Source organism: Prionailurus viverrinus, chromosome B4 (genome assembly GCF_022837055.1).
Source record: "Prionailurus viverrinus isolate Anna chromosome B4, UM_Priviv_1.0, whole genome shotgun sequence".
Classification (NCBI taxonomy): Eukaryota; Metazoa; Chordata; class Mammalia; order Carnivora; family Felidae; genus Prionailurus; species Prionailurus viverrinus.
This window is the reverse complement of record NC_062567.1, coordinates 31042870-31068157: the sequence shown is the minus strand read 5'-3', so window position 1 is coordinate 31068157 and position 25288 is coordinate 31042870. Positions and strand designations below refer to the sequence as shown.

Genomic DNA, 25288 nt, shown 5'->3' with positions numbered 1-25288 from the left:
GGAGAAGACAAGTTCATACTCCTGACTCTCATTTTAAGTCTCCTGCACCCCTTCCCTGCCCTTCATACTAGATAATGACCTTGCCTCATATTTCATGGAGAAAATTGGTGTGGTGGGAGGAGAACTATCTCCTCCACACACTCTCCTCTCTGGTCCGAATGCATTTGTACCACACAAGCAGAATCTCTTTGTTTCTGCAGCAGAAGTGTCCTTGCTACTATCTGAGGTCAATCTTCTACTTGGACTCTGGGAATCATTCCTTGTCTCTGCTGTGCACCCTGCTGCTTCCCTTTCTCTCCTAAATTTTCAAATTTTTCTCTCTCTCCTCCTCATCACCATTTGCAACTAAAAAGAAAAAAAACACTGCCCTACTATTAATATCAATCACTTATATCATGCTTCTTATTCTGCGACAGGAACTGTTCTAACTGCTTTATACATATTAACTCATTTAATCTTCACATCAATCCAGGAAGGTAGTAGGTACTATTATATTATAAAGATGAGGAAACTAAGGCATAAAGTTCATCAAGTTCTCTTGGTATGCAAGAGAGAATGTAGAGTAGTAATCTCAAAGTTAATAAGTCTAAAACAGAATACTTGACTCCTTCCCATTCCAAACCCATTTATTTCCTAGTCTTCCCCGTCTTATTAAATGAAGACACAATTTACCCTGTTGCTAAGGACAAAAACCCAGGAGTCATCCTTAACTCTTTGCTTTCTCTTACACCTTACAATGAATCTTCCTATTTTTCTAATCTTCAAAATGCATTTCACAATGGACCACAACTAACTGTTCCACTGCCTCCACCCAGATCTAAACCACTACCCTCTCTCTTCCTGGGACCCAAACCCCTACCTAGTCTTCCTTGTCTCCATTCCTGGTCTCCTCTGGCATGGTCCATTCTCTAATAGCAGCCTGAGTGATCTTTCTAAAATGGGTATGTGTCACAGCATTCCTCTCTTTAAGATATTCCCCAGAATTCAAATTCCTTTCCATTGTCCACAAGGCCCTGCATAAGTGGTCCTGCCTGCTTGCAGACACTTTTCTCTTCTCTCTTTGGCTCTTGTTGCCCACTGTGCTATTGCCCTACTTGCCTTCTTTATGTCCTCTGAATATGCCCAACTCTTTTCTAAGTGGTTTTCCATTCCATGTTCCCTCTTCTTAGAACACTTTCCCCTGTTGCCTAACTGCCTCCTCACCTTTCAGGTTGCAGCATCTGGTCAGTCAGGCCTGCCCTAACCTCCTGAGCTAAAGAATCCCTCCAATCATCCTCTATCTCTATTTTGTGTTCTATATAGCACTTACCAGTATGTAAAATGATCTCATATATTCATTATTTATGTTGTCTGCCTCCAACTATCCCCCAGTCTCCCACACCCAGCTCCAAATGTAAGCTCTTTGAGGGAAAGACTGGTCTTGTTCATTGCCATATTCCCAAATGTCTAGAACTCTACTTGGCATGTAGCAGGGACTGAATATTTGTGGAGGACTCCAGCCCTTCTCCTGCTCCTGTCTGTATAGTGAGTGTCTTTCAGAGAAAAAGGAAGTCCCTGGGAAGTGGAGGCTAGGGATTTGTTCAGCCTTTCCCCTCCCCTAGGCCTATGTCCAACTCATGGCCATCTGCTTCTTCCTGTTTTTGACTCCATTTGTTCAGTGTGGGTAAGCCACTAGCTAGTTTGTTGCTGGGAGTAGGGGGTGGGTAGAAAAGGTGGGGGCCAGCATGTCAACGAAAACACAGACTACAGTCCAGGTTCATGGTATGAAGTCTTAATGACTTCAGCTGTATTTAATTAAAAATGGAATGGCTTATTGGAACGCAGACCTTGTGGGCCAGTAATCTGATTTCTGCTCTCATTTCTATTCTCTTCCAAGCTTCAATTAAGGGAGCAACAAAAGATCCCTATCATGAGCCATGTGTGGTGATCTCATCAGCTAAGACAAATATTTTTTTTCTGGCTATATTTATAGAACTCTTTCTTGTTTCCTTGGACAATCCTAGCTGACATTATCTTGTTTACCTTTGTTTCATCTAGATTTGCATTTGGGGGAAGCTTTTTATCTGTTGCTCTTTGCTGCCTTGGATTTCTAATTCTTCTGTTTTTCTTCTCTTAGCTTTCATCTATGGGGCTTGCTTACTTGCTTATTTATTATTTATATTTTAATTTTAATTTTTTTTTAATTTATTTTTGAGACAGAGAGAGGCAGAGCATGAGTGGGTTAGGGGCAGAGAGAGAGACACAGAATTGGAAGCAGGCTCCAGGCTCTGAGCTGTCAGAACAGAGCCTGACGCAGGGCTCGAACTCATGGACTGTGAGATTATGACCTGAGCTGAAGTCGGACACTCAACCGACTGAGCCACCCAGGCGTCCCTATATTTTAATTTTAATTCCAGTTAGTTAACAGTGGTATATTAGTTTCAGGTGTACATTATAGTCTATGGGGCTCTTTTAAACTCACTTTGTACTTTCCAGTTACCAAGGCGGTAGCTAGTATTAATAAAAAAGTAGACAACATTGGTTCCAGATCAGTGCAGTGTGATGACTGTTCTTAGTAGTGTCTTGTTGCCTCCTCAGAGGAGGGTGGGACTTGGTATTCCTTTTCCCTTTCTGCTAGTCATGTGTTTCCTGATGTCAGGCCCTTTCTTCATCCATAACCAGGTGAAAAGTGCACACTATGCCTACAGACCTCTGGACTAATGCCTGACTACTTTCTGGGGGCATCTGACCCTGCATATGGTCCCATAGTGAATCATGAGTGTCGTGTGGGGACCTACTTGCCCAGCAACATTGTCCCTTTCTCAGGGGCCAGTTAACCTAGGTATTGTCAGGGCCAGGAGAACCGGACCCTGCAAGTGGAGAAAGACTGTGTGTAAGCTGAATTCTGTTCCCGTAGTCTGGGAATGGCTGTCAAGGATGCAGAAAGACAGCATGGTCAAATCAAGCAAAACAGTGCTGTGCAAGGAGCTTGTCTTTGGTGCCTCTCAACTTCTTAGTTTTAACTATTTTCTTTCTGAAAAATGACTTCTCAACTATGCATTCTCAATGGGTACAATACTGCCCCCAAGCAGGGAGCTTTGTACTTGAGGAACTGGAAAAACCACACTCCTCTTGGGTATAAAGGAAGCACTGATATACATACAATACACAAACAGATGTATGGTGTATTTGTGGTATTCACATTTCACGGAGGTGGGGTGGGTGGGGGGAGCGATGATGATCACAAAGATGTTTAAACACACTTTTTTTTTTCAACGTTTATTTATTTTGGGGACAGAGAGAGACAGAGCATGAACGGGGGAGGGGCAGAGAGAGAGGGAGACACAGAATCGGAAACAGGCTCCAGGCTCTGAGCCATCAGCCCAGAGCCTGACGCGGGGCTCGAACTCACGGACCGCGAGATCGTGACGTGGCTGAAGTTGGACGCTTAACCGAACTGCGCCACCCAGGCGCCCCTAAACACACTCTTTAAGGTGTGACAATAAGGTTGTCATTCCAGTCTCCTGCTCTTGCCTTTCTTTCTCCTGAACAAAACTTTGTTTTCAGCATAGAATCTAAAACACTTTCCCTCTAAGTTATATATGGCTGGTAAAAGCTTAAGATAGCATCTCTCACAGACATGTTTGCCCAGTAATATCTCTGACAGCACCTTCAAATATAAAGGGATGATGCTCAAGCTGTGGAACTGTAGGTTGGAGCAGGCAGATAAAATGCTGCTTCTGGAAAAACCTGGATTCATTGACCATAGTTTCTTAAATTAAAAATTTGGACACATTGTCTGCTGATAGATTTTCTTTTAAAATTGATTTTAGATGTAAGAAGCTTTTCCTTAGGTGTAATTTAGAAATAGAAATGTTGGGGGTGCCTGGGTGCTTCAATCAATTGAGTATCTGACTCTTGATTTTGGCTCAGGTCATGATCTTGTGGTTTGTTAGTTGGAGCCCCATGGTGGGCTCCGTGCTGTCAGCTCAGAAGCTGCTTGGGATTCTCTGTCTCCCTCTCTTTCTTCCCTCTCCAACTCACACAGGCACATACACACTCTCTCTCAAAATAAATTTTAAAAAATTGGGGCGCCTGGGTGGCTCAATCTGTTAAGCACCCAACTTTGGTTTAGATCATGATCTCACAGTTCATGAGTTTGAGCCCCCACATCGGGCTTGTGGTTGACAGCTCAGAGGCTGGAGCCTTCTTTCAGTTTTGTGTCTCCCTCTCTCTCTGCCCCTCCCATGCTTGTACTCTGTCTCTCTCTTAAAAATAAATAAACAATTTAAAAATTAAAAAAAAAAAGAAAAGAAATAGAAACATTGGCACTTTTAGGATAATTTGATGGTTTGTGGCAAACCAGAATAAACTTCTTGAAGTCAGGATAATTCTGAAAATTCCAGGACTTGTGATTATGGAGACATGGGCCTTCTCAGTGTCTCTGAAATCAGGGCTTCTGGTTTTGCACAGTTTTACTTTGCAAAAAGCAAAGGATCAGTACTTAACTGATCTACATAAAGGCAAGAGTAACTGTGGTGTGTGTGTGTGGGAAAGGGGAAGGCTTTTGCTGTCTAGATGCTCTTTCTGTCCTTTCTCTTGTTCGAAGGCAGTAGCCATGAGCCTCACAGTGCTTGGTTTGCTCTGTGGACACACCCAGCTAGACAGGGTAAGGCTCAAGGTCCATGAAATCATCCTTCCACTATTCTTTTATTTTTTCATTTTATTTGATTTTTATTTTTTTCATAAGTGTACTTTTTAATCCCCATCCCTTATTTTCCCCATCCCCCTACCCACCTCCTCTCTGGTAACCATCAGTGTGTTCTTTATAGTTGAGAGTGTATTTCTTGGTTTCTCTCTCTCTCTCTCTTTTTTTCCTTTGCTCATTTGTTTTGTTTCTCCAATTCCACATATGAGTGAGGTAATGTGGTATTTGTCTTTCTCTGACTTATTTCACTCAGAATTATACTCTCTAGCTCTATTCATGTTGTTGCAAACAGCAAGAGTTCATTCTTTTTTTGTGGCTGAGTAATATTCCATTGTATATATATAAACCACATCTTCTTTATTCATTCATCTATTGATGGATACTTGGGCTGCTTCCATAGTTTAGCTGTTGTAAATAATGATGCAATAAACATAGGGGTGCATGTATCCCTTTAAATTAGTGTTTATACCAAGTAGTGAAATTACTAGATCATAGGGGAGTCATCTTTCCACTATTCTTTTTTTTCCCTTCATTCTCCCACTATTCTTGAATTTAACCAGAATCTTACTGGTGACCCATGTCCAGTTTTGACTCTAAAAGTGAAAGAGAGAATGGGAACAATTGGATAGGGTCTGCATAAGAGCAAATAAAATGACTGAATGCTTGGAAAACAGACCCTATGTAAAATGCAATTAGAATCGTCTAATTTGGACCACAGAGGGCAGAAGGAAGAGATTATTTATATGGGGACTAATGATAAATTCTTCTCATTTTCTGTCTTTTTGGATGCAGATGGGATATAAACAGTGCTCATGCTTTATTTATTTTTCTGCTGGGAATCAAAAGAAATTGGGCTTGATTTGCAATGCAGAGATATAGGGTGAATGAATGTAAAGGAAAAATCCCAGATATTGGTCCTTAGGGTGCTTGGTTTTCTTTCTGTCTTTCTTTCTTTCTTTCTTTCTTTCTTTCTTTCTTTCTTTCTTTGGAAAGTGTGAAAAAAGGAAGGCTCCTCAGGAATGGTTTTGCTGCTGTGGAGCTAGTTAGTATTTTCTAGGTACCTCTGAACTAGGACCTTGGTAGGACCCTGTAGAAGCCAGAGGATATTATGATACTATACTGTTTAAGGAAAGGTCCTGATTTCAGAATTGATTATTCTGATTTTTTTCATTCCTGAAGGTTAAATACATCACAGTCAAGTGAGTGGAAGGAAGATGTGAGCACTTATTCTGCATTTTCCATTCACTAACTTTCTGATCTTGGACAATCCATAGCTTCTTCATTTATAATGAATGATGGCTGATGATGATGGTTTTCTTCTTCATAGGTTATTTATTATGAATAACTTATGTTAGGTTATGAATAACTTCATAGGTTATTTATTATTATTATTATTTTGAACAAAAACAAATTGATTTTAGGAATTTCTTTTTGCTCTCACATGCTATCTCTTGCTCACTTGCTCTCTTTTATTATTTTTGTTTGTTTTTTCTACTTTTCATAGAAGTTGGTTGCAAGTTGTAAACATGTTTTGAAATTAGGAATTAAGATAAAGTGTAGTACTCATTCTGTTACAGAGTGCCAAGACTTCTACTTGTGGTTGGTTGTCTCACTTCATAGGTTTTTAAGTGTGTCAAATAAGACAAAAAATATGACAGTGTTTTATAAACTCTTGAATGCTATATATAGTAACTTATTAATTTGGATAAACCATACTTTAGGTCTTGATCAAAGGTATTTCCAGTTGAAAGTGTTGACTGAACCTGAATTTTCAGGTTTGAATTTCAAAACCTGTGAAATCCATCCATTTGAACATCCTTCTGTCTGTCCATCTACCCATCACTCAGAGAGTATCTACTATGTGGTAGATACAGGATGCAGTGATAAATCAGATATTGTGCCTGGATTTAGGGAGGCAGATGACACTCTAGTGAGGGCAGAAGGAGAAGTCAACAGGTAATTCCAGTATGGCATGATAAGCTCTGATCTGATAGGCAAAAGGTGCTATAGAAAGAACCTCACCTGGGGCCCCAGATCCAACCTTATGAGAGTAGAGGGAAACTTCTAAGAGGAAGTGATAAGCTAAACCAAATGAAGAACAAGTGAGGTGGGAGATGGTCTCTCTAGTCCAAGGGAGAATGGGTACAGACTCAAGAAAATGAAAGCTTGGTGAACTTGAAGAACTGCAAGTAATGTTAAAGGCTATACATTGCCATGCAGGAGGGCAGGCAAGATGGGATGCATATTTACCAGAAGCCACATCACAATTGGTTTGTCTACCTAGCTAAGGGTTTGACCTTGAGAGCAAGACAGCCACTGACAAGTTTTTAAATAGGGAGTGTGGGATGCCTGGGTCGCTCAGTCAGTTAAGCATCCGACTTTGGCTCAGGTCATGATCCCATAGTTGATCTCACAGTTCATGAGTTCGAGCCATGCATCAGTTTCTCTGCTGTCAGCACAGAGCCTGCTTCGGATCCTCTGTCTCCCTCTCTTTTGTCCCTCCCCTGCTCTATCTCTTTCTCTCAAAAATTAATAAAAATATTTATAAGAAAATAGGGAGTGTTGAGATCAGTTTGAAATTTTAGAAATGTCACACCTATGCACCTAAATTTTTTTTAATGTTTATTTTTGAGAAAGATACAAAGCACAAGTGGGGGAGGGGCAGAGAGAGAGGGAGACACAGAATCAGAAATGGGCTCCAGGCTCTGAGCTGTCAGCACAGAACTGAGCTCAGGTCCTGACTCGGGGCTCAAACCTGCAAACCATGATATAACCTGAGCTGAAGTCAGATGCTTAACCGACTGAGCCACTCAGGTGCCCCATACCTATGCAATGTAGAGGATGAACTGAAGGGGACAGGATTTTTCATGAAGACTGGTAAGGAAACTGTTGCAGCAATTCAGGAAGGAATAAATGTAGACTGGTAAAAGGTAGGTGACCAAGAGCTAAAATGATGCAATGAAGTATAGACATTAGTACAGTGGGAATAAGGAGTGTGGAAGCAAGAAAGGTAGAGGTGGAGATCACAGAGTGGGAGATAAACAGTTGTTGATGATGGCCTGGACTAGGGTGTAGTCTTGAAGATGGAAGCTGGAAGTGAGTAGGGATGAAGGTCATTGAAAGTGAGGTCAAAGACCTGGGAAGCTTCTCTGATAGCTTTTAAAAAATTGTGGTAAAATATACAAAACATAAAGTTTACCCTCTTAATCATTTTTTTTTTAATTTTTTTTTTCAACGTTTATTTATTTTTGGGACAGAGAGAGACAGAGCATGAACGGGGGAGGGGCAGAGAGAGAGGGAGACACAGAATCGGAAACAGGCTCCAGGCTCTGAGCCATCAGCCCAGAGCCCGATGCGGGGCTCGAACTCCCGGACCGCGAGATCGTGACCTGGCTGAAGTCAGACGCTTAACCGACTGCGCCACCCAGGCGCCCCCCTCTTAATCATTTTAAAGGTATTAAATGCATCATATTAAGTGTAGTAAGTATTTTGATTGGCCTTAAGTATATTCACATTGTTGTGCTACCATTACCACCATCCATCCACAGAACTTATCTTGCAAAACTGAAACTCTCTACCTGTTAAACACTAACTCCTCATTCTCTGCCCCCCACCCAGACCCTGGAAGCCACCATTCTACTTTCTGTCTTTATGAATGTAACTATTTAAAATGTCTCATATAAATGGAATCATTACAGTCTTTGTCCTTTTGTGACTCGCTTATTTCATTTAGCATAATTTCCTCCAAGTTCATCTGTCTTGTGGCATGTGTCAGAATTTCCTTCCTTACTGTAGGTACTCCTATCCCTTTTAAGCTTTGGATTATGGCCTATAATAAGAAATACATTTTACATCGTGACTAGTATACATGTATATATTGTGTTATTAAAGTAATACATTATTAGTATATGTTACATGATAATATATATATTATTGAAATAAATGTTTTACCCCAAACTACCACTTCTACATGTAACATTTTATTTTATTATATTTCCATTCTGTTTCTTAAAAAAAATTCTAGTCACAATCCTCTAAATCAATTTCATGACACACTAATGGGTTGTGATTCTTAGTTTGTAAGTAATTGGTCTGTTTGACATTGAAGTTACCCAGGATGATAGGAAGACTTGGCATAAAGTAGAAGACTAGAAGTTTGGTGCTAAAGTCTTCAATGAATAAGGAGGGCCTAATACACAGCTTCTTCATGCATTTATCTTCATGAATGGCCTGTAATTTCAGCACAATCTAGTAAGTAAAGGTCTAAACTATCAATATATTTCTGGTGTAAACAGGATAATTCATGGATTTGCTGATTTTTCCAATGGCCTCCAGCTGGCATTGTTTTTTTGCTTTGACTTATTCACTATCAATGACCATTTCACTCTGTTTTTCTATCATTGGGAAAAACCAAGTAAACTGCCCTTCTTCATATTCCTAGATCCTCACAATCTGATCTGGGAAAGAGGAAGGTGGGGGGGTGGGGAATCCTTGGAAACAGGTGACTGTGGCCTCCAGACCCTGTCGTGCTTCCAAAGTCTCCAGCTGTTTCACAGCTGCAAGAATCCCCCAAAGGGAGAGGCAATGTCCAGAGGAGATGGTAGGGTGGAGTTTAGGATCTGGGGGATATGCCTTGCCAAGAGATGAAAGTAGGATCCAGGGAACAATGAAGCTCAAAGGTTAAGTCTCCCACTGAGTGTCTGTGCAATGAGAGGAGAACAGGGGCAACTTGATATTGTGATGCCCAAAGGATTTCACCATTGTCTCCCTGGGTTATCACACTCCCCAGCTATTTCTGTTAAACATTAACACAAAGTGTCAGAAGAGTCTTACCCTTATTAATTAGCTAATCTCTGTGGTATTCCCCCCGGGATGAGGTCAGAAAGATTGCCATTTTGATTGCAATGAAAAAATAAGCAAGGACAAGGAGGGAAATCACAGATAAAAATTCATATATTCATCAAATATTCACTGGGCAATCACCACATGCCATGTGCTGCATTAACTGTTGAAGATGTGAACAAGACACAGTCTCTTCTGTCTACTGTTGACCTAAGATGTGGGGGCAGGAATGAGCAGACCACGCATTTTAAGTTAAGGGCATGGAGTTTGCAAACGTCCAGTGATAAGAAAGAAAATTCAGAAAAATGGAATTGAGATTGTTTATATCAGGAGTGGACAGCTAGATAGGGTGATCTTGCCAAGTTGAGTGATTTGGACAATGAGAATCACAGAGAACCCTCACAGATGCCTAATACTTAGTGCATTTTATATTTAATAACTTAGTAAGGTCATTGGAGTGAACATTTACTTATCCTAATCCCTCTATACTTATCCCTCATCCCCTTTCCTTGATAAAGGAACTGGGATTCAGAGAGTAAGTAATTTGTTTTCTGTTAACCAGAAAGAGAATCTGGATATTCTGATCCAGGCTAGGGCTCTCTCCACTACTTCAGGACACTTCCTCAGATCCAGAGTCTGTTCTCCAAACTGCTTTTCCTGCATAGCACTTTGAGTTCTGGCTTTGTTAGGATAAACTGCCCAAGCTAGAAAAAAGGGATACCTTGGGCTTTACATATAGTGGTCTTCGGAGGCAGCACTGTTTGTCATGCATGAGTCTGATGGACATTGAGAACTTCCTTTCCTTCATTCCATGTCTGGGAAAGGAAGAATGGAGCCTAGACTACATTGTCATGCCCTCTCTCCCCTGCCCCAAATCACTGACTTTGTTCCCCTGGAAGGAAACTTGTGGCTTTGGTGTCACATTTCTGGGCTAGAATTTTGGCTCAGGAATTTGTGAGCTAGTAACCTCAGGCAAGTTTCTTAACCTTTCTGAGCGTCACTGAAGGATAGTAATAACCCCTTAGCAACATTGTTTGTACAATTAAACATAGCTCATTGGCTGACACTAGAAATGGGAGAAAGAGCTGTTATTACCAGGGAGTCCAAAGCCTTTGCCATTTTGTCTGAGGGTCCTGGCCCTGTACCCTCTCTGCTGACAGGTCAGGTTCCACAGAGATTACTCACTTAATCCAGGGCATCCTGAACATGGAAAACCATTGTTCAGGGGATCCAAGAGGCTCACAGTATTGCCTCATTGCATCCTGACCTAGTGGATCCCCACCTTTAGGGGTGGCACTTTCCCATCCTTCCCTCACTACCTAATTTATCAAAAATAGCCTCAATGAATGGAATTTGGGTCCCAGCAAGGCCACAGCCAGCCCTGAGCATGGAGTTCCAGGAAAGGTAGGACTTCCAGGAGTCTTGCACTCTCCCAGCCTTGATTCCAGGCAGACACTTCCTATAGTGGAAACTTGTTAAAACTATGAACACATCAAAGAGGCTTTTGCTAATATCTAACTTCATTTTCCTTCCAGCCTAATCCTTCCACCACCCAAAGAGCTCTCCAAGATGGGACAGCATAGTCCAACTAAGCCTCCTCTCAGTTTTCCAAGCTAAATGCTGATAATCTCAGCTTCTATGTTTTTGCTTGCAAAAATCTTATTTTTCAAACTGGATTCATTTCTCACATCTAGACTCTCTCTGAAGTTTTGTATCCCTCCTATGTTCAGGTAGGAGCTGAGGTGGGTGGGGGTGGAGGTTAATCCAATACAGTTTGGAGAGAGTGCCAGAAGCTAACATTCTCCTGATTTAAGCAGAGGAGGAGGAAGAAATGGAAGGTTGACATCCAAGAACACAAGATGATCTCTTTTTGGTAATCCAGAAAGACACTAGTGTTTTCTTATTCCAATGAATAATAATGGGGAGCCTCAGGGTAAAGGGTGGCCAGATGTGGGGGTGATAACTGGGTGGGGGTTGGGGGAAGGGAGAGGGAGGACTTGAAAGTATGAGTGAAGAATTTTCCAGGAAATGGGTATGTTAGTTAATAAGACAGTCGGCTGGCCTGGAAAACTGAGACCATGGCCTTAATTCTTACTTCACTGGTAGAGAACTCATTAGGCCAAGGAATCCTGGCCATTCAGTCATTCAACAAATGATCACCACAAGTTCACTGGGTTAGAAGTTGGAAATATAGAAATAAAATACATAGCTCTTTATCCTGAGGGAGTTAATAGTTTAGTGGGGGATTCATTTAAGTAAACAGACAGCTAGTGTGCTATAGCACAGCTAAGTACAGGATGCTACAAGAATACAGATGGGGAGGCACTTAATCTACCTGAGAGAGGTGAAGAGGGATTCAGGAAAACCTCCTCAGAGGAGATAATTGAGCTGAACTCTGGAGGGTTAGTCTAGTCTAGGAGGTAGGAAAGGGTTTCCCAGAAGAGGGAAGAGTAGGGCAGGGCATGGCAGCTGTATTTGCAGCTCTTTGACAGTTGTATTTAGTGCGGGAGTTAAAGGGCAATACTATTCCAAATGCAACGACTATATGGGAAGGGAAGAAAGAGGAGATCCTGGAGAGGTACTGCTGTTGGAATTTGGGTACGCGGCTCATTTTGTATTTACTGGGTCTGCCGTGTCCGAGGGAGTGTGGAAACTCAGTGTGATAGCCCAAGAGAATGTTTTATTGCTACTACTTATTATTGAGAATGTAAAATGGATCAGTATGGGCAGAGAACATATCAATCCCAAACATACCACCTTGTGCCCTTTCCTGGGGAAGCATGCACACATGCAACATTTTGCTGTTCCCGGTTCATGCAAATTCCCTTCTCTGTCTGGCTTTTGAGGGTTGAGGGAAGAAGAAGGCACAGAAAGGAATGCCATTTACTTTGAGTTTATTCTGCTTTGACCTGTTGCAAGAGCACCATGGTTTCCCCAAATTCAGGTAGAAAGAAACAGTTGGGAGACTCCTTGGTGAGGTGCTTAAGTAGGTATACAACTTATCCTACACACCCAGTAACTGGATGGTCAAGCTAACTGCCTCAGGGTCTGGGTCTTCATTAGACCTCCCAAAACCATAGTTGGGCTCAGCAGCTTGCTGCCCTACTGAGGCCCACAGACTAGCGGTACCATGATATCCTGCAGGAGAATGATCACAGCCTCTACTAATGATCACAGCAATTCTACTAATTCTACTTGCAGCTCAGCTACTGGAGCAATCCTTTTCTCCCCTCTTGTCACCCTTCTTCTCCTAGTTCCTTTACTTCCCTCTTGTGTTCCACTGGGCAAAAGAATGACCCAAATTAAGTGCTTCTTCCCTTGGCTCCTTTTTTCTTTTTAAAGTTTATTTATTTTGAGAGAGACAGAGACAGTGCAAGGGGGAGAGGGGCAGAGACAGAGGGAAAGAGAGAGAATCCCAAACAGGCTCTGCACTGCCAGCACAGAGCCCAACTTGGGGCTAGATCCCACGAACTGCAAGATCACGACCTGAGCTGAAACCAAGAGTTGGATGCTTAACTGAGCCACCCAGGTGCCCCTCTTGCCTCCTCTTTTAATCCCTCTTTTTTCCCATTCTCCTTCCAGTTCTTCATCAGCCAATTCTCCTCATCCCTGTTGATTCTGCAGCTAGTTCAGCTAGTCTTTAGTCTTAAAGGTGATGGAAGCTACTGAAGCACTATGTGTCACCTGTGGGCAGGCTGGTATTTATCCTCCAAAATGTTAATCAGGGCCTCTGCTATTGTGCAGCTCCAGAGGACACCATTTGCCTCATGGCCTATGTCATACAATAGGGGGTGCCTTTCACATATGGTACAATGTAAATGGTGCCCTCTGGAATTGTGCAACTCAGTTGCCTTTCAATGTGGGAATCAAAAGCCTGGAAAGCAACAAGTGTCTTAGAGGAAAATGTTGGCCCCTGGTGAAGACCAGATTCTTTGGATATTTCAAGTCTGTGAATAATGCCTCTGCGCATTCAAATCTCCCAATTACTGTTAACCTGAGATTCAGAACTTTCTGCCATAGAGACCTTAAATGTTTCCAATTCTTCCTCTCCAACCTCACCATCCACTATGACCCCATATGACCACATCTATGGCAGACTGATGATCTGAACGTGCAATGTGCCATTCTGACTCCACACCTTGCCCCTGGAGTTCCTTCCAGCTGGAATGCTTTCTCTCTAGATCCAGTTCCTATTTAATTATTGACACTCAGCTTGCATCCCATTCTGCTGGGAAGCCTTCCTTGTCCATCCCAGTTCAGTAATCTCTCTCCTTTATTCTCCAAACTCCTTTACAGGTCTGTTCCCTTCATCTGGCACTTTACATCAAGTTATAACAAACTACTGCTAAAAACTACTGGTAAAATTTGTTTCCCAATTAGAACTTAATTCATACTTTGTGCCTTACAAGGCCCTGTGTGATTTGACGCCAGACTAGTTCTCTGACTTCATTTCTTCCTGCTCTAGTCCTCATCTACTCCCCTAATTTAGCTGCACTGGCTTGCTCTCAAACTCACCAAGTTCATTTCCATCTCAAGGCTCTGCACTCACTGTTCCCTCTGCTTGGAGGACTCTTTCCCCAGACATCCCCAGACATACCAGACAGTAAAATCTACAAGGGTAGAAGCTTTTTCTTTTGGTGTATTCACCATTGTATTCCAAGTGGCTTGAACAGTGCCTGGCCTAAGGCAGGTAATCGGTAGATAACTAAATGTTGGGTGAAAAGTATAAATAATAGACTGCCTTGCATTGTTTCTTTCTTCCCTTTGCTTCATCTTTCCCTTTGTATTTACCCCATCCCTCAATCTTAGCATCCTGAGGACAGAAATCTGGTCTTATGATTTATTTCCCCCTCATCATCTAGCCCAGTGCCTTGAGTGTAGATGCTTTAGTAAGTGTTTGTTGACAGAATGAGATAGAATGAGGAAAGAGTTCTTTCATGCCTCTCCCACCAGGCGGGCTCAGCAGCCTCCAAAGCAGAAAATGAGTAACCCTTGTCCTCCCAGGGCTGCTTGTGCTTGGGTTCAGCAAGCTGGCCACAAGCCCTAGCCTCAGGAATGTCTGTTCCTATCACAGCAGAGCTATTCTTCACTGGGAATTTCCTTCTCACCACCACCACCATCACCTCTGAGCTGGTTGGACTCAGACAAAGGGTATCTGACCACCCACCTAGAACTGAATCATTCCTGTCAGCACATATCTAATCTTAGGAAAAAAATAGGATTCTGCTACAGTAACTGCTTGGTTTACAGAGTTAAATCTTCTAGCAAGATTTATTAAAAGATCATGACTTTGGCTGCTATATTTCAAAGACCGGGCAGACATTTAGGTGACAGAGTTAAATAATCCAAACTTACCTCATACTCCCTCTTTCTCTCCCTCTCTTTCAAGGGTGAGCATTCTGTTCTTCCAAAACCCAGTCCTTCTCCATATTTGGAAATCTGGATTGGGCACTAGGGGCACAGCCCTGTCTCTTCTTGGTGTCTGCTGGGAGCTGTAGTTCCCAATGAGTGACGGCTGCTTTTTTCTGGCCAGCAAGTGGGTTTTCCTTTCTCAGGAGTCTATGTCTATAAACATACGGTGGGGTGGAAGATTGCTATTAGGAGGCTTGCCTTCTATTTTAAGTTCTCTGGTTTTATGCAAGGTACTACTCTTCTGTGGCTCAATCTCCCTGCCTGCAAAATGGGGATAATTATCTTTCTTTTCCTGGCTGCCAGATTGTTGGGTGGGGTAATTAGCCAGCACTCATTAAATGCTTTGAGCTCATTCCAGCAAGGAGTGCTTTATAAATAAAAATTGTTATCTTTAAAGAAGAAAATATTAATTTTCATTGCCTAATTGCCTCCACAAACCAACTCTGCCTATATATCAGAAAGATGCTGTTTAATTCCTTATATATGCCTTCCACCTACGCTGCTTTTAATGGTTTCCCTGCATCTCATTCCATTTTGTTTCATCATCTTTAGTTTCGTATCGTCAAGAATAAACACTCTCTCTGCCTCCTCTCTGAAAGGAAAGGACAAGACAGACCAACTCTTCCCTATGTCCAAAGCATAAGAAAGCCAGGAAGAAGGAATGATTGGGACTTGATCTGAGCTCCACAACTTTATGTCTTCCCAACTCACCATGCACGTACGTGATCAAGAGCCTGGTTTCTGCAGAAGAGGCTGACCTTTGTTCCGTCTGAAGAAGAAACAGATTTCACTGCAGCAGGAAGGGTTTTTGAAAGATCTTACATTCTTAAATGCCCTTTAAATGAAAGAAGCATTTTGACACACTCTGCATCTATAGTCAGAGGAAGGAGATTGGCACAGTATAGTGGAAGCAGCAGCAGGCTTAGAATTAAAATGGTTGGGTCCTGGCTCCAAGACTTCAGGCAAATCATTTGACCTCTCTGGCCTTGGTTTCTTTAGCTATGAAATGGAGATAACAATATATGTTTGAGTGTTTTGTACAGTGCTGCACTAAAGTTAGTTGTTAATAACATGCAGTATGATGCTGATTAAAAACAGAGAATGTTAAAGTCAGACACATTTAGATTAAAATAGCACCTGGATTTGCTGTGGAAATTTGATCAAATCACTGTTTTCTGAATCTTATAGTATCTCTAAGATGGGGATAGTGAGGATTACATGAGACAGTGCATGCAGTGGACTGAACACAGAGTCTGGTGCATACTAATTTCTCAATAAATGTAGTTATGACTATTATTAATATATTATGTCAATGTAAATGTGGCTATGACAATGCATTATCTCTCACTTTTGATCATCTTACTTTGTTACAATCAAATAAGGATGCTTTTGAAGTTGTGAAGTATTACACCAATGTGATGGATGATTAGAATTAAACCTCAAAAGAAGGGAGATGGACTCCCCAGAGTTTTCCTTCCAGCTTCAGGATTACAGAGGATTAAGGATGTACAACTACTTTTTAGCTACAAAGAACTATAACATGTGAATTGTCGCTAGTAACAGCAGGATTATTTGTTTCTTGTTTTAGGTAGTTAGTGGGTAATACCAATATTCCATTGAAAAATAAAAAGGGGTCCTATGACATACTATGAATTAATAAGTCACATTACAGGGCAGCATAATTATGTATAATTATACATATATACTCTGTGTATTTGTAGAAGGATGTTCATCAGAATGTTAAAGTTGTCATTTATGGGTGATGGAATTTCAGACGATTTTTATTCTCTTGTACTTTTCTGTCTTGCTTGGATTATTTTTACTCTGGTTATGTATCATTTTAACAAAAACAGTTAAAAGACAAAAGAAAAGCAGATATCAAAAAGGCAGATCTCAGGTTGTAAAACACTAGGAGAATCCATTTGGTGGTCCTTTAATCCCAGAGAATGTTTTCTTAGGTATATGGGAAATGGAGTTTCTGGCAACAAGGAGAAGTTGTATGACAAATGCCTCTGAAAAGAAGTTGGAGGGGAATGGAGGGGAATCCCTCCAAAATGGCCCTGAAAGGAGGGGAAGAGGTGACCTTTCATCTCTGTTTATTTCCTAGGCTGCAATAATATGGTAGTTTTAATCATAGCCTTGTACACCTGAGTTTCCTTATTTGCTATGGTAACATGTGAGTCCTGTTTTACTACCTCTGTTCATTCTGGCTTACCTTAGACCTGGCTGTCAGGTAGAACTATAACTCACCCCCTCATTCATGCTGCCCAGGTAATCACCCTTTGTCATGACTGATTAGAGGAAGGGTGTGGTGAGCCCATTTGCAATCGGCTTCCACTGTCCTCCTAAATTTCAGAACCAGAAGCACAAAGAACAAACTTCCCAGTGGGACACAAAATAAAAGGGATGGTGCCACCATGCCTTACCATTCATGATAATCTTCCCAGAAAACTACCCACAGGCAAGTCCACACAAGCTTGGAGGCAGCTTGTCTGTTGTGCAGCCCATCCCCAGTGAGGACAAGAGAGTATGAGGTGGGGGAGGGGAAGAGCAGGTTCTTCCCTGTTGTCACAAACAACTGTCTCCAGAAAGAACTGAACCATTTTCAGATTTCAGCATTGAAGCACAAGTTAATGTGGAGCCAGGAAAAAAAGAGGTCTGCCATGTCAGGGTTTGTAGGTATTAAAACTGCACACCTCAGGGCACTTGGATGGCTCAGTCTGTTGACCATCTGACTTTAGCTCAGGTCATGATCTCAAGGTTAATGAGTTCGAGCCCTGGGCGGGGCTCTGTGCTGACAGCTCAGAGCCTGGAGCCTGCTTCAGATTCTGTGTCTCCCTCTGTCCCTCCCCCACTCGTGCTCTGTCTCTGTCTCAAAAATAAACGTTTAAAAAAAATTAAAAAAAAAACAAAAGAAAACTGCACATCTCCAGAGGGTGCCATTCACACAGACTCCATGTGAATAGCACCTCCCAGAGTTGAGCTTGAGTGAATCCCAGGAAGGGTAATTTTCTCTCCCACTGAGCATACTGACTTGTGGAGAAAGGCTTTTACAACAACACATTGGAGCTTTGCTGAGTAGTCCTTAATTTTTGAAACGAATGGAATTACCCTTGCTTAAAAAATATGCTCAGACATCTGTTTTCCTCACTTTACTAATTTTTTAATGTTCTTTCTGGTGTCACTCTGCTCCGAAAACAGTTGCTAAGTGGGGTCAGGGTATTTATGGGGTTACCAATATGCTCTTGAGATTGCTGAGGATAATAATTCTAAAAAATGCAAAGGCAAGTTGCAATTCCTTTTATTTATTTTATACTTACACTTTATTTGTTTTAGGCCCTGGACACATGGAAGAGTGTGGACAAATATTTGTTTTACTTGCTGTGCTCAACAAAGAGTCCAATTTTAGGGTTGACTAAAGCTACCTGGATTGGTAAGACTGAAGGCCTGCCCTTCAACATCTTTTTTTAATTGAAGTATAGTTGACAAACAATATTAAATTAGTTTCAGATGTATAGTGTGATTTGACAATTATATACATTACAAAATGCTCACCACTCACTTTGTTTTTTAATATTTCTTTTCTTTTTAATTTTTAAAATGTTTAATTATTATTTGAGAGAGAGAAAGAGACAGCAAGTGGGGGAGGGGTGGAGAGAGAGGGAGATATGGAATGTGAAGCAGGCTCCAGGTTCTGAGCTATCAGCACAGAGCCCAATGCAGGTCTTGAACTCATGAACCGTGAGATCATGACCTGAACTGAAGCTGGATGCTTAAATGACAGGGCCACCCAGGCGCCCCTGTTTTCTTTTTTTTTTTTTTAATTAAAGCTTCTTTGAGGTTCTTACCATACCCTTCTTTTCTTACTACCTTCACCTGGTTGAGGTTAAAATTAAGTTTTCTGGAGATCCTCCCAACATTTCTCCCTTCTCTGTCCCTTCTCGAATACCTTAATCAGTGCTTGTTGGCTCAAAATTGTACTTCAGGACAGAATTTCAGGAAATAACTTGGGACATAAATATTCTCTCATGGTTTTCAGTCTTTTATTTTATTACTTTATTTTTTGTTAAGTATAATTTATTGTCAAGTTAGCTAACACACACTGTATACAGTGTGCTCTTGGCTTCGGGAGTAGATTCCCATGATTCATTGCTTACATACAACCCCCAGTGCTCATCCCAACAAGTGCCCTCCTCAATGCCCATCACCCATTTCCCCCCTCTGACCTCCTCATCAACCCTGTTTGTTCTCTGCATTTAAGAGTCTCTTATGTTTTACCTCCCTCTCTGTTTGAAGCTATTTTTTCCCCTTCCCTTCCCCCATGGTCTTCTGTTAAGTTCCCAAATTCCACATATGAGTGAAAATATATGTATCTGTCTTTCTCTGACTGACTTATTTCACTTAGCATAATACCCTCCAGTTCCATCCACATTGTTGCAAATGGCAAGATTTCATTCTTATTGCCAAGTAGTATTCCATTGTATATATAAACCACATCTTCAGTTTTCAGTTTTAAATACAGTTTTAAATACAAATTTAAATTTCAGTTTTAAATACAAAGGATCACTTTCAATTGCTCCTCTATCAATCCTATGTTTTGGAATGTTTTGTCTACTAAGGAGGATCCATTAACAAATAAACATTTAGAGCATTATCTCAGGTAAATGTATAATTTCTTCTTGGAATATTAAAGCTGTGTGTTGAGAACCCTTCAATCCCATTTTCCCCTGAAGGCCTGCTAGGGCAAAAACTGCAGGTTTTGAGAACTACTGCTGCTCTCCATGGTGGGAGGGGAGAGAGCACTGGTGTGATGGGTGTTAATGGCTGGCAATAACTCCATGTGCTGCTCTTCCCAGTCAGTATCTGTGTGTTAACAGTGACCTTGATGCTATAAATGACCTCAAAGTGGGGCATCTGATTGTCTCAGTCATTAGGCATCCAACTCTTGATTTTGGCTCAGGTCATGATCTCACAGTTTATGAATTTGAGCCCTGCATTGGGCTCTGTGCTGAAAATGCAGATCCTGCTTGGGATTTCTCTCTTTCTGTCTCTCTCTCTGCCCCTCCCTGGCTCTCTCTCTCTCTCTCTCTCAATAAACAAACAAACAAACAAACAAACAAACAAACAAACATTAAAAAAGATAAATAAATTGCCCCAAAATATGATTAATGACAAGGATTTCTGGGCTAGTGAGGAAAGCACTTTTGAGTGAAGGTGAGATCCTCTCTGGGGCAGCATGGGGCAGGGCAAGGAATGCTGCCTTCTTCAGCTGTGTAATATCAAGCTATTGCTTGACCTACCCTGGCCTCAGTTTCTGGCTGTGGTATGTTAAACGTCCTTCCAAATCTAAAATTCTATCACCCAGGTTGACTGAGTTTATTAGAATATTTCCTAAGAAGTAAGTAAGAGGGAATAAGAAGGAACATTGCAAATTGCCTATGGCCAAGAAGGCAAGCTAGGGGTATTGGTACCTGGAAACACCTGTAGGTATCTCCTTTTTTGGGGTGGCTGGTCTAGGTTATGTAACTCCTCAGCTTCCAACCTTTTCACATAGTGCTTGCCAGCGAATGTCGAGACCAAATGATGCAGAACAGCTCTGGAGAGGTGGGGTCCCTCCTGAGCATTGGGTGTCTATTGCTTTACACCATGCTAGACCACACAAGCGTCCTGAGATGAGTGAGACTCTGTCCCTGCCCTCAGGAAGGGCACAGTTGAATAGTGAAATGACACAAATAACTATAAGAAGATTTGGAAACTGGGAAGGACCAACAAGAAAGGCATAAAAAAGCAAAGCACAATTGGGAGTTTGAAGGAAGGAGTGATTAGCTTGAATAAGGTGTAATCAGAAAAGATTCCAGGGAGGAGATAGCATCATTCCACTCTTTCATGAGAGAGCCAGGGCCGACTTATTCCTAGTGAGCATCCATTACCTGTTTTATTTTTCAGGCTTGGTCTGGCATCACAAAGATTTGTTCGAACTTCTCTGAGTGAATACTCTGACTCCTGCAATAGGTGAGAAAAAGTGAAATTGGACTACAGGTCTCCATAGAGTGGCTGCCTCCAGTCACCTTCACCATGATGAAAAGGATCTATTGATGACCCTTTGAAGAATGGCCTGGGCATGGGATCTGGTTAGAAATCTCCAGTAATTATGTCAGCTTTGCCACTGAAACCAAATGTTTTGAGCAGTTTCTGAGCTTTAGTTTCCCATGTGTAAGTAGGAATAATAATATACCTTGCTCACAGGCTGGTTGTTAAGCTCAAATAAAATAAGTGAAAGTATTTTGTAGGGCCAGTATTATGCATTAGTTAAGAATAAAGACTCTAGGGGCACCTGGGTGGCCATCGGTTGGGTGTCAGAATTTTGATTTCAGCTCAGGTCATGATTGTGGGATCCAGCCCTGAGTTAGGCTTCCTGCTGGCAGCTCGGGGCCAGCTTGGGATTCTCTCTCTCTTCACCCCCCACCCCACTCTCTCTCTCTTTCTCTCTCTCTCTTGACATGGATGGATGAATTTAAAAAAAAAAAAGGAAAGAAAGGAAGACTCTAGAGTGAAACTTCTTGGATTTTAGTCCCAGCCCTTCTTTGCATTTTTTGTGTGATCTTTGGCAAGTTCCTTAACCTCTCTGTGCCTTGGTTTCTTCATCTACAATACAGGGATGACACTAAGACTTATGTCATAGGGTTATTGATGATTAAAATGAGTTAAATGTAAACCACCTAGAATAGCACCTAGTACATAGGTAATATCATACTTATAAATTGACCTGCCTTATTGTTGTAAAGTACTATAGAGAATGATTATGATTATTATAAGTACTTTTTAGACACAGAAGCAAAGTAAGAGTTCTGCTGTGTCTATATGGAGAGGAGCAAATGGGAAGCATTGAACTATGCCCTAAACACCAAGTCCAGTCTTTAAAAAAGAGTCATAAAAATGCCAACAGATGAAGTTCTGGAATGAGGGAGGCACACCCCTTGGCCATCCTGGAGAAACATAATCTTCACCCTGCTAATACTTATCTTTCTGGCTTGCTTCTGGTCAAAGGTCCATACTAGGTATGATTCTACTCCATTGGAGCTTTGCCACCAACATCCCTGGCTAGAAGAGATGTGTTAGATGGACCAGCTATGGATGCTGTCTATTGTCACAGAATGTAGAATCAGCTTGGAGAGGGCAGGATAGGATGGGCTGACTGCAGATATGAGCATTACTGACCTTTGTAAGAAAGAGTCAAGAGTTGGATTCCAGGTTAGAAAATAAGATTACAGAACTTTGAGGTAGAATGACATTCTTTCTTCTCCTTACTCATTCCCCAATATATTATACCTATTGGCCTTATAATCAGCCTGAACTATTCCAGAGATTTAAAGAGTTCAATGGGCCATTGTCACGTGGCCTCTTCTGATCCTTACAACCACCCTATGGGCAGGTGTTCTTATCCATGTCCTCAGATGAGAAAATTGAGGCTTAGAGGATTTCAGTGACTTTCTAGAGGTCTGGTGTAGTCACTGAAGGAACCAGTATTCTAACTGGTATAGCTCATCTTCCAGTCTAGAGTTCTTTCTGGTACAAAAATACCAACTCATCACCTGCCCAAAGAAAGCAAAGCAAATCCACATTTCAGATTAAGGCAATCCATAGATAGATAGATTGAGCACCTTACAGAACAGAAGAAAGAGCACCAAGTTCCAGAGCTTGGGTCAGGATTAGAGGATGGCCCATAATGTGGATTTTTCATCTCATTTACTATATTTTTCCAAAATGAGAAGATTCCAATGATACAAATATTAGCATGGACCAGACCTTAGATCTGGCTTTATAGATCAGGCCTTATTTCCACTCTTTGACTTATCCCAAGGGGAGAATAGGTAGTTTCAAGGCTTGTGTCATGAACCCTGAGTCAGAAAGACTGGTTTTATATACATAATATCTGTGCATTCCCCCTCAGGTGGAATGAACTTGCTTATGTTTAGGATTGCTGTGTCTTAGCCTGAGAAATTCTGGGTACATTCAGACATAAGGGGAGATAGTGGACTGTCACGGTAATGTGTTAAAGAATCAATTTGTGGACATAACAATGCTAAAGGTTAAGTGATGACATACAGACCACTGAAGTCCTGTATAGTCAAAAATTGGGTGAAACACAGAAATAGGAACACAATCATGTTTTCATGTGATTTTTAGCAATCCCCTCACCCACCTCCCATCTTGTCCTCATTATGGCAGCTATACCACTAAATAGGCAAATTTTTTTCTAGCAAGTCTGTTTCTTTTAAGACTGTGCTGCCATCGCCTGGAAGCATCAGAAACAGCAAGAAACTTCTTGTTAGGATTTAAGGAAGAGGTTTTCTTCCTTCCTTCCTTCCTTCCTTCCTTCCTTCCTTCCTTTCCTTTCCTTTTCCTTCCTTCCTTTCTTTCTCCTTCCTTCCTTTCTTTCTCCTTCCTTCCTTTCTTTCTCCTTCCTTCCTTTCTCCTTCCTTCCTTCCTTCCTCCCTTCCTTCCTTCTTTCTTTTTAAAGTTTACCTATGTTGAAAGAGAGAGGATGAGAGAAGAGAGTGCATGTGAGTGAGAGGAGGAGTGGAGAGAGAGGAAAGAGGAAAGGGCTTGATCTTAAGACCCTGAAATCATGACCTGAGCTGAAATCAAGAGTCAGATACTTAACCGACTGAGCACCAGGTGACCCTTAAGGAAGGAACCTTTTCAAGGAAGCAATCTGAGGTGGTGCTCCTGGAAGTGAAGAGAGGAGGTCTCAACCTGTCTAGGCCAGCCCCAGTCCATTTTCTGATGCTCCTACTGCTTTCCTGATTTTTCAGGGAAGACTTCTAAACCCAGTTCTGAGAACAAGGTTTTTATTTGCAGTGCTGTAATAATCAAATCTGAGGCAGAACTGATAAAACATTTTGGTCACTTCATTCTGAGACTGTGATCCACAATTTCCAGGGATCTCTGCTTGCCTCTGGAGTTTTCTGTGTGGGAATGAGCTAGTCTTGAGCAGAAGGTCCACGTTTTCTCTTTGCTTTGTCCCCACCACTGGATTTCCTGTTAGGAAACAAAGTTAAATGTAGATATCGAACCTAACCCTCCACTGTTGTCACTTCCAATCACTCTTCTTTATTTCCCCTCAGCATTTATTATCATTTGACACACTACTGTTTGTATTTTACTTATTTTTTATTTTGTTTCCTTTCACCATGGCACAAACTCCACAAAACAGACATTTTTGTCTCTTTGGTTAACTGTGGGATCTTCAGTACTTAGAACAGGGCCTACCACCTAGTAGGTGTTCAAAAGTATTTGTGGAATAAATGAAGTCCTGACTTCATCACCTTATATGGTTACGGGGTCTATACTTTTCTTTCCTCAGAAGTCTGATGGATTTCATGTTTCTGCTTCAGCTTTCCATGAAGACTTTCTACAGAGAGCTGAAAGCCCAGCAGATGGGTATATCTATATCTAGTGACAAGGGAAGGGAATGTATGGTGTAAATAGGTACTTGCCCTGTGCCTGGACTTCTAATCTAATCACCAGCGGAATAAACAATTCTAGATAAGTTTTACAAAGAGTTGAAAACGTAAGGAGCTGAGGAGAAACTAAAGCTGAGAGAAGTATAAATTCAGCAAAGTCTGGGTGAAGCACAGAATACACAAATAAAGATAATTTATGTATCTGTATAAAATTATTTAATTATTATTATAGCTATAATTTATTGAATACCTGCTCTGTTCTAGTACTTCATTATAAATTGCATTACACACTGTATGGCTTTGTTTTTATTTTATAGGAATATCTCTATTTTATAGGAAGCAATGAGGCTCAATGAGCTTATGTAACTTGCTTGGGCAATGATTGTAAATTCTCTGAATAGAAAGCATAGACTCAATCCTGTCCTGCAGAACAGAATAGTGGTTAAATATATGTCTTTGGGCAAAAAGAGCCTTTTTGACTTTGTATTTTCCACCTATTCGTTGTGTGACCTTCAGCAAATTATTTAAATAGTCTCCAATGTCCTCACCTGTGCAATGGGGATAACAGTATTCCTAACCCCCAGGGTTGAGGGAAGGATTAAATGAGATTGCACACAAAGCGTTTCGCATAGCGCTAGGATAAGCACTGGATAAATATGAGCTATGCCTGGGAAGGAGGAACATAGAAGGAAAAGTGACTAGCTCTGATGTTTCTTTTCAGTGTTTTTCCTGCTCCACTTCCTAATATTCGAATTGTTATTCCTGGAGAAAGCTCAGTATTAAAAGCCCGCTTGTAATTTCACCTCCATTACTGGAATTTCTTCTGTCCGGCTTCTGCTGGTTAGTGGTTAGTGAGGGGAGCTCCCCATCTCATAACACA

The 25288-nt window shown here is 41.4% G+C and overlaps 1 long non-coding RNA gene across 1 annotated transcript in view; it reads left to right on the top strand.

Moving 5' to 3' along the window:
- The window catches only part of LOC125169520 (uncharacterized), a 36417-nt gene extending 20713 nt beyond the window's left edge, over positions 1-15704 (top strand). The window contains exon 3 of the long non-coding RNA XR_007153714.1: positions 15541-15704. This is a non-coding gene — a long non-coding RNA (uncharacterized LOC125169520). The remainder of the gene's footprint in view (positions 1-15540) is intronic.
- Positions 15705-25288: the final 9584 nt, after the last annotated feature.